Genomic DNA, 12,331 nt, shown 5'->3' with positions numbered 1-12,331 from the left:
CTTCCGCGAGACCTCCTTGCACTGCGCCCGGTTCTGGTATGCGCCGCGGAACAGAATACAAATGCACCCGACACTATCTGACGGGACGTGCAACGACCGACAAAGGTCATTCACGACGTTAAATCTGCATATCGTTTTTCGCGCCTCTTCGCCTCGCGCGTGTCTCGTTTCATTCTCCCTCGGCGCGTTGAATTGGCCAGGTAAGGAACGTTAGGATCGCACCAGGCGAGCACCGGGCAGACGGTTGAGGTGGACGCGACCGCGTCCGACTCGATTTTGAAATGCGGGAGATTCTTGCCAGGCGCCAGGAAGACGGTTCCACGATTGACCATTTTCGTGTCGTACCGTACGATCGAGCGAAAGTAACACGAGTATTCTCAACCGCCGCGCCGTGTAAAAAACCGGTTCGACTTTTGGCATACACTGGAAACCAATTTAAATTTGATTGATCTCGAAACGTGAAAAACAATAAAATTTGTAAAATCAGCCTCGTTAAATTTACAACACTAATTATAATTCTCTTTTCATATTCGTTGCTCCCTTCTATTTTATCTCTTCTTTTCTTTCCTTGACAGACTCTACTCTTTCTTTTACAATAGAAATAGAGTAGTCTTTTCTAGTCGTGACAACGCGGAAATTTGAAACGACATAATCAATTTACGAATTTCCTTTTTTTGGCGGAGACGAGAGAATAAGCTTGGGAAGTAGACGGTAGAACAGAAGGAAGAAGCGTGGAGAGTTCGTCGTCTCGTCTAATGCGGCTGATAACCTCGCCTAAACCCGGTCGTCGTACCGGGTAGAGACGGAGGAGAGGGATGACGAATAAAAGAAAGAGAATGGTGCAGAGCGAAATAGAGGAGGGAATGGGACAGGGAGGAGGCAACCGATCGTTTCGAAATTCCGACGCAGATCACCGCACCACCGATCACGGCAGATAAATTGTAGAGCTCAATAGAATTAATCGCGGTGATCGATGTGCTCCAGATAATGGCTGCCCGCGTTAAGAGATCGTTAAGCCGCGCCGCCGAGTCGTTGAACCACTTTGAGTAATCGATGGTTTCATCCTCGGACGCATCCAGTCTGGTTTTCGCGAATCCGTGAAGCAAAAGATGCTGTTTATTATAAACTTACATTCATCCTTTCATCTACGTATTGTACTTTAAAAATGGATCTACATGCATAAGTACTTCGGACTGATCGTAACGATTTTAACAAATCCTCCACCTGTTTATAGCAAAGTTGCGTATTTGGAGACTCTGGTATTCTTAAAGAATGCGCAAATCGTAATGTACTGTTTTTCCTTTTGAGAAATGAAAGAACGCGAAAAATGGATTTCACGGTCAATCTAAAAAAATTTTTTCTTTACGACTTTTCTTTCATCTTCTCGATGATTTCGACATCTATATAATAGTTTCAACATCTTTCTTACAGCCCTATCTTATTCTAGTCAGTTTTTTCAGATTATTTCTTTTTTCATAAAGAGTTTGGGCTTACCGCCCGTTGCTTCGCGCGGCAATTCTCTTTCTTCCAAGTTTTATGAATGGCTTGTTCTTGTGTGAAACAGATTACCGTTTCCCAACAGAGCAATGAGTAGAAAATTTCAAAATTTCCACAATTCAAAAATTCCACACAGAAAATTTTTGAAAGAATTCTGTCGGGTGGTTTTGCAAAAGATTTGCCACAATGTGCCAAAGATAGCTTTTCAGTGAGAAGGCCCGCCCCTATCCCTTTGAAACATATAGACCGTTATTTACGGCCTCCACCTTCTCTTAGTCTGCACCGACCCCTAAGAACTCTCCCGAAGCACCGGCGCATAACTACCATCACCGTATAAGCGTAAGCCGGATTCTTCTCTCTGAGGCGGCGGCGGCGGCGGCGGCGGCGGCGGCGACGGCGACGGTAGACATCGGGCAGCCATCTAGATATCGTCTGCAGCGTGCATTGAACGCAGGGGGAATGCACTGAATGCAGAATGCAGGAGAGGGTACCAACCCCGGTGTTCTCTTGGGGGGCCCCAGGGCTGCAATCGCAACGGTGATCGATCGTACGTGACTGCAGAACTCAGCGCACCTTTCTCCGCAAGGATCCTTCGCGAACCTCGTCACGGATTTGAGGGTGAGAGTGTCCTCCACAGTGTCAAAGAGATCTAAAAGTGATTCGAGCGAGCAGGTCGGAAATACGAATCGGAAATACGATTATATTTCGAAGCGGCATGGAGAACGTTCGCTAAATCCGTACCTGCGAGACAGTACAAGCACCCAGAGTATGAAATATTTTTCTTTCGACTTAAGGACGACTACTCCGGGTTCAATGAAACGGATTTTTCTACGAGGACTGCCCGTGCGCGCGAAGCAACGGGCGGTAAGCAAAAGAGGTGGTACCGATAGGCACCATGTTGATAGATTTTTGTCCTGTCTTCGTTTTGCTCAAGAGAGAGAATAATGAACTCTGGGGTGCGTCGTTCTCTCAAAGCAGCATGGCTTCCCTATCGCGCGATTCTCCATGATGATCTCCTTGCTCCTTTCCAGCTCCCTCTATTCTGTCCTCAACGACCTCATAATTAAATGGATCCCATTTCGATTCCGTTGCTGCTTCCTTTGTGCTTCCAAGCGCAAAATGACCGAATGATCTTAAGCCTCCCGCTAACTTGATTTTCCGCTTTAACCGAGGCTTTAACGCTTCAAGCAGATTTTCTTTGACTTATTGTTAGAATCCGCCCGTCTTCGACATCTTTGACGATCTTTCATACGTCTTCAACGTACAAAAATAGACGACGCTTCGCTGTCTACCGAGGTAATGAAACGTGTCGTTCGACAATCAAAATATTTCATGTCAATAAATCGCTCATCAGCCACGCAAATTGATTTTTAAATAACGAAATTATTTCGGATAAAATTAATTTAAGTTTAAATCTACAGCAGTTTTTATTTAATTAACATGCATTTCTTTAGATAGGATACTAAGCAAAGATTTAAACTAGTAACGTATTTTTCAAATTGACAGAATATAATTTTCGTTAATACCAATTTTTTACTATTAACTACATTTCTGTACTAAATGTACGCCAAAGTTATGGCACGACAAATGCGCCAGTAGCGCTTATCCCTGATACGTGCACGTGCACCAATTGGAACGTCACGTTTTTGCAAGTAACGAAGAAAGTACCGGCTGCAGGCACGTTCGCGAAGAAGATTCAATTACCTTGCCATTGTTTCTCCTTTTGCTTGTCGTAGCGGCGCGGGAGTATCTATTTATATCTTGGAGATCCTGCATCTTTTTTTTTACAGGATTCCGAGGTAGGTGCTCGAGGCAACTAAGGATATCTACCAACCTATCTACCTGTTCCTGCTAAACCCTACAGGTATCGGCCTACGGTGCAACGAACGACCGGGGTCATTGGCTGGATCCAGTTATCAAGGTTGGGGTCCTTTTCCTTCGGAGAGAGATCGCCGTTTCTCCTCGGTACGGAACAACGAACTTTCCAAGCTCATTCTGTGCACCACCTATGTCTACACTAGTTAATAACGTCGACACATTCTTCGTTTTGTTTGAATTGAATAGGATGACCTCGCTATTTTAAGACTCTCTGATACGCACTTGACGAAAGAAGGAATTTTTGCACCTGACGAAAGGCTCCGCCCTCTAGATTTCCAAGAATGACCATAATGCTGTCTCGACTTGGGACTTATACGATCCTTGAGTTGTGGGGCAGTCGGCCATTCATTGGCCAAAGAATGCATTTTCGAAGGCCACCGGAGTGGAAGGTCTCAGGAATGCAGCACTTTCAAAAGACTGTAATTTATCTGCCTGTCTGCCTTAATGATAATCATTACATTTTAAATGACAGCAACATTATAAAACTAGTCGTAAGATTACAAATGTAATTTTAAAACGATTAAAATGGCTAAACGGAATCAAAAATTTTCGCTCAGGTGCAAAAATTCCATCTTTTCTCAGGTGCATATATCCAGGAGCGAGATTATCCTATTCAATCCTGACAGAGGAAGAATGTCTCGACGTCATTAAGTATCTCGTCTTTCTCCCACCAAAACTCTCTCTCTCTCTCTCTCTCTCTCTCTCTCTCTCTCTCTCTCTCTCTTCTCTGTCTTTTTGAAATCTCTTTTGGATCTCCTTGCAAGATGAAAAAAGATGGAGGTGAGCCAGAAAGGCAACAAAAGCCACGCGTACTTCGAGAACCTATGTCTATTTGAATAATACAGAGTAATAAAATAGAAATGTAATATCTATTAGCATGAAATCAAAGTTAACAAATTATTTATTTATCAAAATTGCTCAATATGATATATGCCATCTTATTGTATCTGTAAATATTTAAATGAATCAAGTAACTTTTGTTTAAAAGCATTATGTATATTATAAATCTAACAGATTTGTGCTTAAACTCTCTTTAACATTTAGAATGTAGTAATTTTAACATTTAGCAAAATTTATATTATATCATAAAGACACGTACATATATATAATTTTGAAGTTCTTCATTTCGCAGTTATTAATCGATACTCGACAATCTAATTAATAGATAGATCAAATCGTACCAGTAATACATTCTTTACAATCAATGTCGATAAGAAATATTACCATGTGATAACAATTACAACAGTTACTTGAAAAATTGACTGACGAACATATACTATTATAAATTAATATGTTAATTGTGGCACATAAGAATTTTCCAAAAATCTTCGAAGTTGTAGGTCTCTTTACTATCATCGAAATCAAAATAACGTTATCGGAGCACTTCTAATCGGACGAAAATGCGAAATGCCGATCTCTTTAGAGACGAGTGGGCGCTAATGAAAATAGAAGAGGACGAGAAGGAGGAGGAGAGAAGGAAAAGGAGGATCAAGCGTAACCGGTCCAAGGAGAGCTGCGTTCTGATAACCCAGTTTCATGTGCTATCGGTCAGATCGACCTCCCCCGCCTTTGTCGAAGCGGAACGATCCTAACTCTACCACCTCCGTAGCGCGACCGGCTCGGTCATTCAGCCGCGGATAGTCAGTGACTAGTTTGCGACTAGCGGACTAGCTCGGGCTTGGCGCTCGCCTCTTATCGTTCATCTCTTACGGCCATTTACCTCCATTCAAGAGAATATCCGCGACTCACCCCGCGCCGGCGGATTAGACGGACCTGTGGCTTTATCTTCTTTAGCGCCTCTCGGGCTAGAAAGCACGACGCGCGTTCCAAGTAGCCACGATTTTCACATAATCTCCACATAATCTCGCGCCGACGCGATTTATGTACAGATCGTATTTTCAGATACTTTCACAGAGAGGCAAACTCGGAGATTTACCTACTTATCAATTATTTTATCGCAGACGTGCTTACCTATGTGCTCGCGTAATTCCGTGCCCCTTTTCTCGTTCAAGAATAATTAGTCGCAATAGCAAGCCGCATTATGTCACAGGATCCGTCAAATCTTGAATCATAATAAAAACATTATTAATTATACAGAATTTTAGTTCATAAGTGTAGAATATTCGATATCGACTTCATAGAAATTGGAGATCCTCAATGTCGATCAAACTTAATCATGTGTTCTTGTGGATACTACATATTTTTTAAACAATTGCTCTTCACAAACGCAATTATATATTAACGTCAAGAGCTGTGCAGTTACTTGCATGCAAATGAAGTAAGTAAAACCGAACGTAACGATATATAGATATATAGATGTTATTGTACATTGCGACTGTCATAAAGATAAACAGAATTATTCGCGCCGCTTCGAATTTCTCGATATTTGTACGGCTTCGATAATCTATTTGTCGAATTCCAGTCTGCGTGGGGTACACACTCCGTTTATGTTCGCGTCGTTCTCCCGTAACAAGGCGACCGATATGATTCGCTCGGCGTAATTGGCATCGACGTACTCGTGACGAAACGTGCCGCTGCAGCGGCACACACAGGGAAGCATAAAGGCAAATTAGCAAGCCGCCGTCCATGTAGATGACTGTAACGCGAGTGCGTGATTTGAAAGTGCGATAGGCTCTGCACCCCCGCCCCGCGCCCGTCCCCTCGCCCATCCGTCCATCTCTCCCCCCGCGTGAGACAGCCAGGAAATTGGGTCGTCGAAAACCATCGATCTTCGCGATGTGCGTACACGTAGACCGGCGACCAGCTGATCGACGCTCCCCTCCCGGGTTCAACGACCTACCCTATTCGCCAACTAGATATTTGTGCCTACTTAAAGTGTTTGCACGACGGTGGACACCTCGCTGCAAAATAAACGCGGCGGCATCTCCGCCGCGTTGCACTTATGCAAGTGCGTCTTTGCACATCACTCCATCGCGATGTTACGTTTCAACCTGGCTCGCGTCGATGACTCCTTGTGGACAAACGTCGCCTTAATTTGAGTGCGCAAATATTTTGCCGCGACAGCGTTTTCACGTCGTCCCCGTCCTCTCGCACGTACGCGAGATCCCGACGCGGGAATTGTTATTTTCGCAAAGAGATCGTTACGTTGCCCGACGGGCAACGATACAACGGCTGTTTAAACGAGCTTTCCCGAAAATATCGTAATATCGCATCGACGATTACTTGACCAGTAATATAGATAATAATCAAAGAATTATTTCTTATGATATCGTACAGCGCCTGATTTAAATTTCTACGAGCATTCTTCAAAAATGAAAATAGAGGACCGATAAAATACCTATATATATAAGCTTAGCAACGTAAGAATCTAAATAAATAAACACGTTAGGAATTTGTGTCAGTCTCTTGATAGAAATCGTCGCGAAGTCGTCCAAGGGTTCAATAATAGTTTCCAAGTTGTTTTCGTCAATTTTTCACACGTGAGTAAAGAACGAAATGGACCAGATTGACTCCTTCGACGGGTGTCGAAGGGACGGTGGCAATTACGAATCTGCTCGCGCGCGCGTCAGTCGGAGATTTCACACGAGTTATGCGCGCCGGCTTTTTTTATCTCTTTCCTTCGAGAGCCGTTCCTTCGTTCGCACGGGAATTCGCAGATTCGGCACTCGCGCAAACGTGGTCGTGCGGCCGACGACCGCGACTTTCTCCTTTTATGCTAATTTCGTTAATATGCTATTTTCACGATTCTCGTATCCCCGGCTCACGCCATTGTGTGCCGGTGTTCGGCGTGCGAGAGAGAAGACGAACATTCTCCGGAGCTACGATAATTAGAGGCAAAACCAGCTGGCGACTTATTACGTAAAATTATATCAGTCGCCGTACCGCTGGGGCGAGCTTGAAAACTTAAAAGCTCATTTCTGGCTTTAATTATAAGAGGCGGGAGTGATCGAAAGTTATTGCTCGTTGTTGTTCGTGTATCGTGTATTATCTGCCTATATCAAATCGAGCGTACCGGTTTAAAATTAGTGACATTTATTTTTTTTTTCTCTGAAGATGACATATTCCGATAACGGCATTCTCGCCTTGCTCAAAGAAATACATAATTACATAAGTAACATAAGTACGGTACTTTATCGATTCAGAAGAACGTCATATCATGCGTGTACGTGTGATACGTTGCTAATTGATCGAACATTAACAACCGTTTATAGATTGCACGTAATTATCAACAAATTCAGTTCTGTTTCTGCAAGTCAGGTCAGAAGAAATTAGTATCTTTATTAAATATGCATTCTTTATTAATTATGCAATCTGACGATTCTTTGACATGTACAGGATGTTTTAAAAAAGTGTTATTTTGAGAGCAGGTAGTATTTATCGAAACAAAAAGAAAATGTCCAGTAAGCATGGGTATACCTGTTAAGATATGGGCCAGTCTTTATTGTATATACAATAGGAGGTGTGGTTTCCATTCATTGTCATACATCCTTTAACCCTACGTCTCTGAGAATCACGCACTCTTGCGAATACACCTATTATTTGCTCTCGGATTTGCTGACACGCATTAAATACTCAATATTTGTACGTCATCCATGGAAAGGGTTCAATATCTGGGTTAGGTATTGTCGCACGATGCGTACAAAGTGATGCCCCATCATGCATGAACCACATCCGTTGCCCTTGACAGAGAAGCACTTCCTCCAGTATGACAGGATTGAAGGATGTGTGACAATGAATGGGAACCACATATAAAGCACTTCCTATGGTATGTGGTAAAGATCGCCCCATATCTTAACAGATATTTGATGTAGAACTCATGTTTACTCGACATTTTCTTCCTGTTTTGATGAATACCTGGTCTCAAAATATGTAACACTTTTTTTTTTAACACTTTGTATACCCTGTTTTTTTCCTTCAAAGTATTTTAGAAATATTTACTGCATTTGAGCGAGAGCTATATTCTGATCAACTACGCTTAAACAATCATTTTAAAAATACATTCAGAAAGATTGCACGTTTCTTGAGTAGATCTATGCATAGGTAGTGCTAAAATACAGATTGACAACATTTTAAACTTATCATATATAGAAAGAAAGTTATGGAAATTTAAAGTTGAATAAAGATTTCATAATATTGATACTTTACGGCGATGAGAAATTAATTGCGCGTAAATGAAGGATTTTACGGGCGTAACATTTTCGTGCACAATTTAAGATTTATTTATCCCATCTCCGGACTTCTTAGATAAAAGATCGCAACGGTACCGACCACAGAGTCGTGTCTTATCAACGATATTAAAGCGTCTATCTACGTGGAGCTCTTGCCTATCGGATAAGGTGAGCGTGATATCCCTTGTTGCAGCATGGAATGTGCAGGCTGGTTTATTTCTCTCGTCATGTATACTCCTTGCACAAAATAATCGTCGTCGGGTTACATGTTGCTTTCCAGAACGTTGACATCAAAACAGGTTGTGACAATTATGCAAAAAGGTTTTTGATAAATTGATTATAAATATTATTTGCTACGATAACAGATTTTATACTATTTTAGTATGTATCCTTTCTTACAATTTCAGTCGTCTGCAACATGCAAATGGTAGACTTCTATTCCTAGGCAATACTTATCTGTCACAATAATCTCGACAATAATCGAGTTTTTCGAGAATGTTGCAACAAAAGTTCAGTTGCCGAATTAAAAAACCGCGTGTAGTTTCGAGAAAAATTTTAAGAAGTATTGATCTTCAGGAAAATTAATCAAATGCTCATAAACTCGATTGATTAATAGCTGTGTGGTTTGTCTTACGATAAGATGGATCGCGACAACGGCGCCGATTATGATCGCGGCTCCGTGAGGAATCGCAGAGAAAGAAACGCGCGTCCTCCTGGCTTGTTCGAGAAAAAAAAATGGATCGGACCTCGATCGATCGGTTTCTCCGAGTGGTTCGGCCAGTGCCGTAGTAAATGACATCCGCGGTATCGGTGCGAGAGCGGAGTTCGTTGCCCCGTGAAAGAAGACGGGCGCACCGGCCCCGTCGCGTTTCTGGGTTTACTGTTTCTGCCCGTTCGCGAGTGTATGCCAGCATCGCGCCTCCGTGCACGCGTTTCGTAAGCTGCACGCGAGGACTCGTCTGTGGTACCATATCGTACCGAAAGCACGAAACATAAAAGTGCGGCGCAGACGAGCACGAGGTGGACCGGCGAAAATTAGTTTCGGCGCGACGGCTCGACAGGGAATTACGAAATCGACTGTGATTGATAAACACGAAAATGCAGTTTGGACGGGTTATCTCTGCGTTGGCACACACACGTTCAGTCACTAAATCTAATTTGTACGATGAAATAATGAGTGGACACACATGTAGGATATTCGCGCACGATAAAAGATATAATTTCTTAAAAACATCGGCATTATTTAGGATTAAAATTGTTTTACTCGCAATTGATATATTTTTATTATAATCAATATATTTGACCAAAGAAAACTAAGAAAGAAAGAAAGACTAGTAATTACTTAGATTAGCAGCAATAATGGCACAAATAACAAATACTACTGACCTATGCGGGAGAAATATTGGAGGATACAAAAGAAATGAAAACTTCGAATCTTATCTTGTTATCTTTCGAGCAGAACTGAGCGTCTCTGCAGAGAATGTATTTCTGCAAGACCAATGAGCAAACCGATCATGGAACATTGTTTGTTCTTCCAGTAGCTATTTACGTACTAAAATACGTACTAACGAAGTTATTAGATAGTGTGAAATCGATTGCGCTTATGGTGACGAGTCAATATGTCACTGAAGATGCGTAGTCGTTGCGTACATGTGCGAAGTGACCCCGCAAACAGGAGCCGCTCGCGTGATAGCGCCTAGAAATGGGTAAAAAAATAAATTCACGTTGGGCAGATACGCCGCTACCACCGGTCGCGCTCGAGCAATAATCGGGACGATTGCCGCGGCTCGTAAGAAACAAATCGTGCGAAGCTGCCCGAGTGCACTTTCCTCGCGGCGTAAATGAAAACGGTCGAGTTTCTATGTCAACGCCTTCCCTCGAGGTCGTCCGGCGTGTGCGAGCGATTTCGTTTGATTTCCGTCATTTAAGGGAACGCGATCGTAGCATTACAAATTCAGACTAGACCGCATTGTAAGTTCGTCGCTATGAGAATGAGATCGCGACTCGATGTAATAACGGCGACGTATATAATTAACGTTTGATGAGGAGGCGACTTGAGCGTAAGTCACGATGTATACGAGAGGAGGCTGTGACTCACGCTTTATCAACGTCTTTGGAGCACGATCGAGGGCGAGATTGAATTGGTTTTATTACTTGATTGGAGCGACAAGAAATTGCGTAAGGTTTTATCTGAAATTTTACTTTGAACAAATTGATTATCAATATCTTAAGCGATATATTAAATTCTATTAAATGACCATACGTATACATTATTATTTTATACATTATCAAATGGTTATTTTTATTACTATCAATTTAATAAGTCGTTTCATTAGTATAAAAATTCCTTTTGGAGAATAGAAATATTTATTTTCTGCATTAGTTAAATTTAAAGTATCCAAAGAATTATAAATCTGTTATTAATTTTATATACTCGAGGTTTTACAATACATTTTCAAGTGGTAACGAAACGGAGAGAAGCGTAATATCGAAGCGTCGAGCAAGCATCTATGCTTTAACAAATGCGTCTATTTCGACTCTTTTAAGGAGAGAATCGACTGGCTCTCGAAGCAGAGTTATTGATATATTGAAGCCTAAATAATAAGTGTAAAGATATGGCTTGTTTGACATCACGAAGAACTGCGGGAGACACGTCGCGCGTAGGGCCCCACGGAAGAAGAGGGAAGTCGTCGAGCTCGTTTTTCCCGTCCTTACTTTGACGTCCACCTCCACCTCCTCTGTTTCTGATGTGGATAACCGTTTTTTTCTTTCTTCCTTTTTTTCAACCGGTCGGTTTTAGAGAGCGGAACCAGGGCCTACCCCACCAAACCACGTTTGTCCGTTTTATTACTGGGGGGAGGGGACATTAGTCCATACTCCGGGGCGTGCTCGTTATTGCACTCACGCTCTCGCCGCGCGATCGAGAGAGTCGGCCGAACAGAGAGACGCGATCGGTCGATCGTACGTATACGTACGTACGTACGTACCTGGCCGACCGGTCGTATTACGACCGCGTTTGTACCCCGTTTGGAACACACGGCGGGCCGGTCGTCGACCTGGCCCCGCGGTAGGCAAAGCAGCGCGGCGGAATTATAAAATTGTGTTACGACACCCAAAACGCGCGACGCACTCGGACTCCCCCCTCGCAAAGCGACGCAACGCTACCAGCCGTTGTCGCTGCAACTGTTTGCGCGCACCCCATTTTATATGCCGTTTTCTCAGGAAAACATCGCGAAAATGACTTTAGCTCTCGCGCAGAATTGTATTCTAGAAATATCAGTTTCTTTAGTTAGTTTCATGTTTTATTCGTGAAACACACACAACACGAATACTATATCGATTAGTTCTAACGTAGTTTAGCAATTTGCGAAAATCAGAGACAGTTTATGAAATACGGATTTAAAATTTGTGTAAAACAAGCCTTTAATGAAATTTTTAAATTGCTTAAATGGCTCATTTTATGGATAAAAGAACTGATTTTTGCGATAGTTACCGAAAAGAAGTATGCAAGTTAGTGTTAGGAAATGAAATTTCTCATGAAGAAAATATAAATAATAATACATCAAAGAAAATGTAAGGTGAACATGGATAATATCTTGTGTTTCAATAATTTAAAAATATTTTTGCACACTGTACGGACGAGTATTGATCACGGAAAGAAAGTTCTTCCATTGTAGCATCTGGAATCTTGAATCTCGAATCGAGAGGTGCGACGAACGCGTGAAATCGACCGTGAAAGAATACCGGATCGTCGAAAGCAGCGATGCTCAAAATTGCAGATTGGGCGCTATCCTGAGTATGGCAAAAAAAAGCAGAGTAATAAGAAT

At 42.3% G+C, this 12,331-nt stretch overlaps 1 protein-coding gene across 1 annotated transcript in view; it reads right to left on the bottom strand.

Annotated features, from left to right (window-relative positions):
- The window catches only part of Phtm (cytochrome P450 enzyme phantom), a 43,060-nt gene that overhangs the window by 20,274 nt on the left and 10,455 nt on the right, over window positions 1-12,331 (bottom strand). Inside the window, exon 5 of the mRNA XM_071707430.1 lies at window positions 5,347-5,437. The gene's annotated coding sequence lies outside the window, so the exon portion shown is untranslated. The remainder of the gene's footprint in view (window positions 1-5,346; window positions 5,438-12,331) is intronic.

Source organism: Temnothorax nylanderi, unplaced genomic scaffold (assembly GCF_030848795.1).
Source record: "Temnothorax nylanderi isolate EJ_2023f unplaced genomic scaffold, tnyl_v1.0 TNYL_tig0058_pilon, whole genome shotgun sequence".
NCBI classification, from domain to species: Eukaryota; Metazoa; Arthropoda; class Insecta; order Hymenoptera; family Formicidae; genus Temnothorax; species Temnothorax nylanderi.
This window is presented reverse-complemented; position numbering and strand designations above follow the sequence as displayed.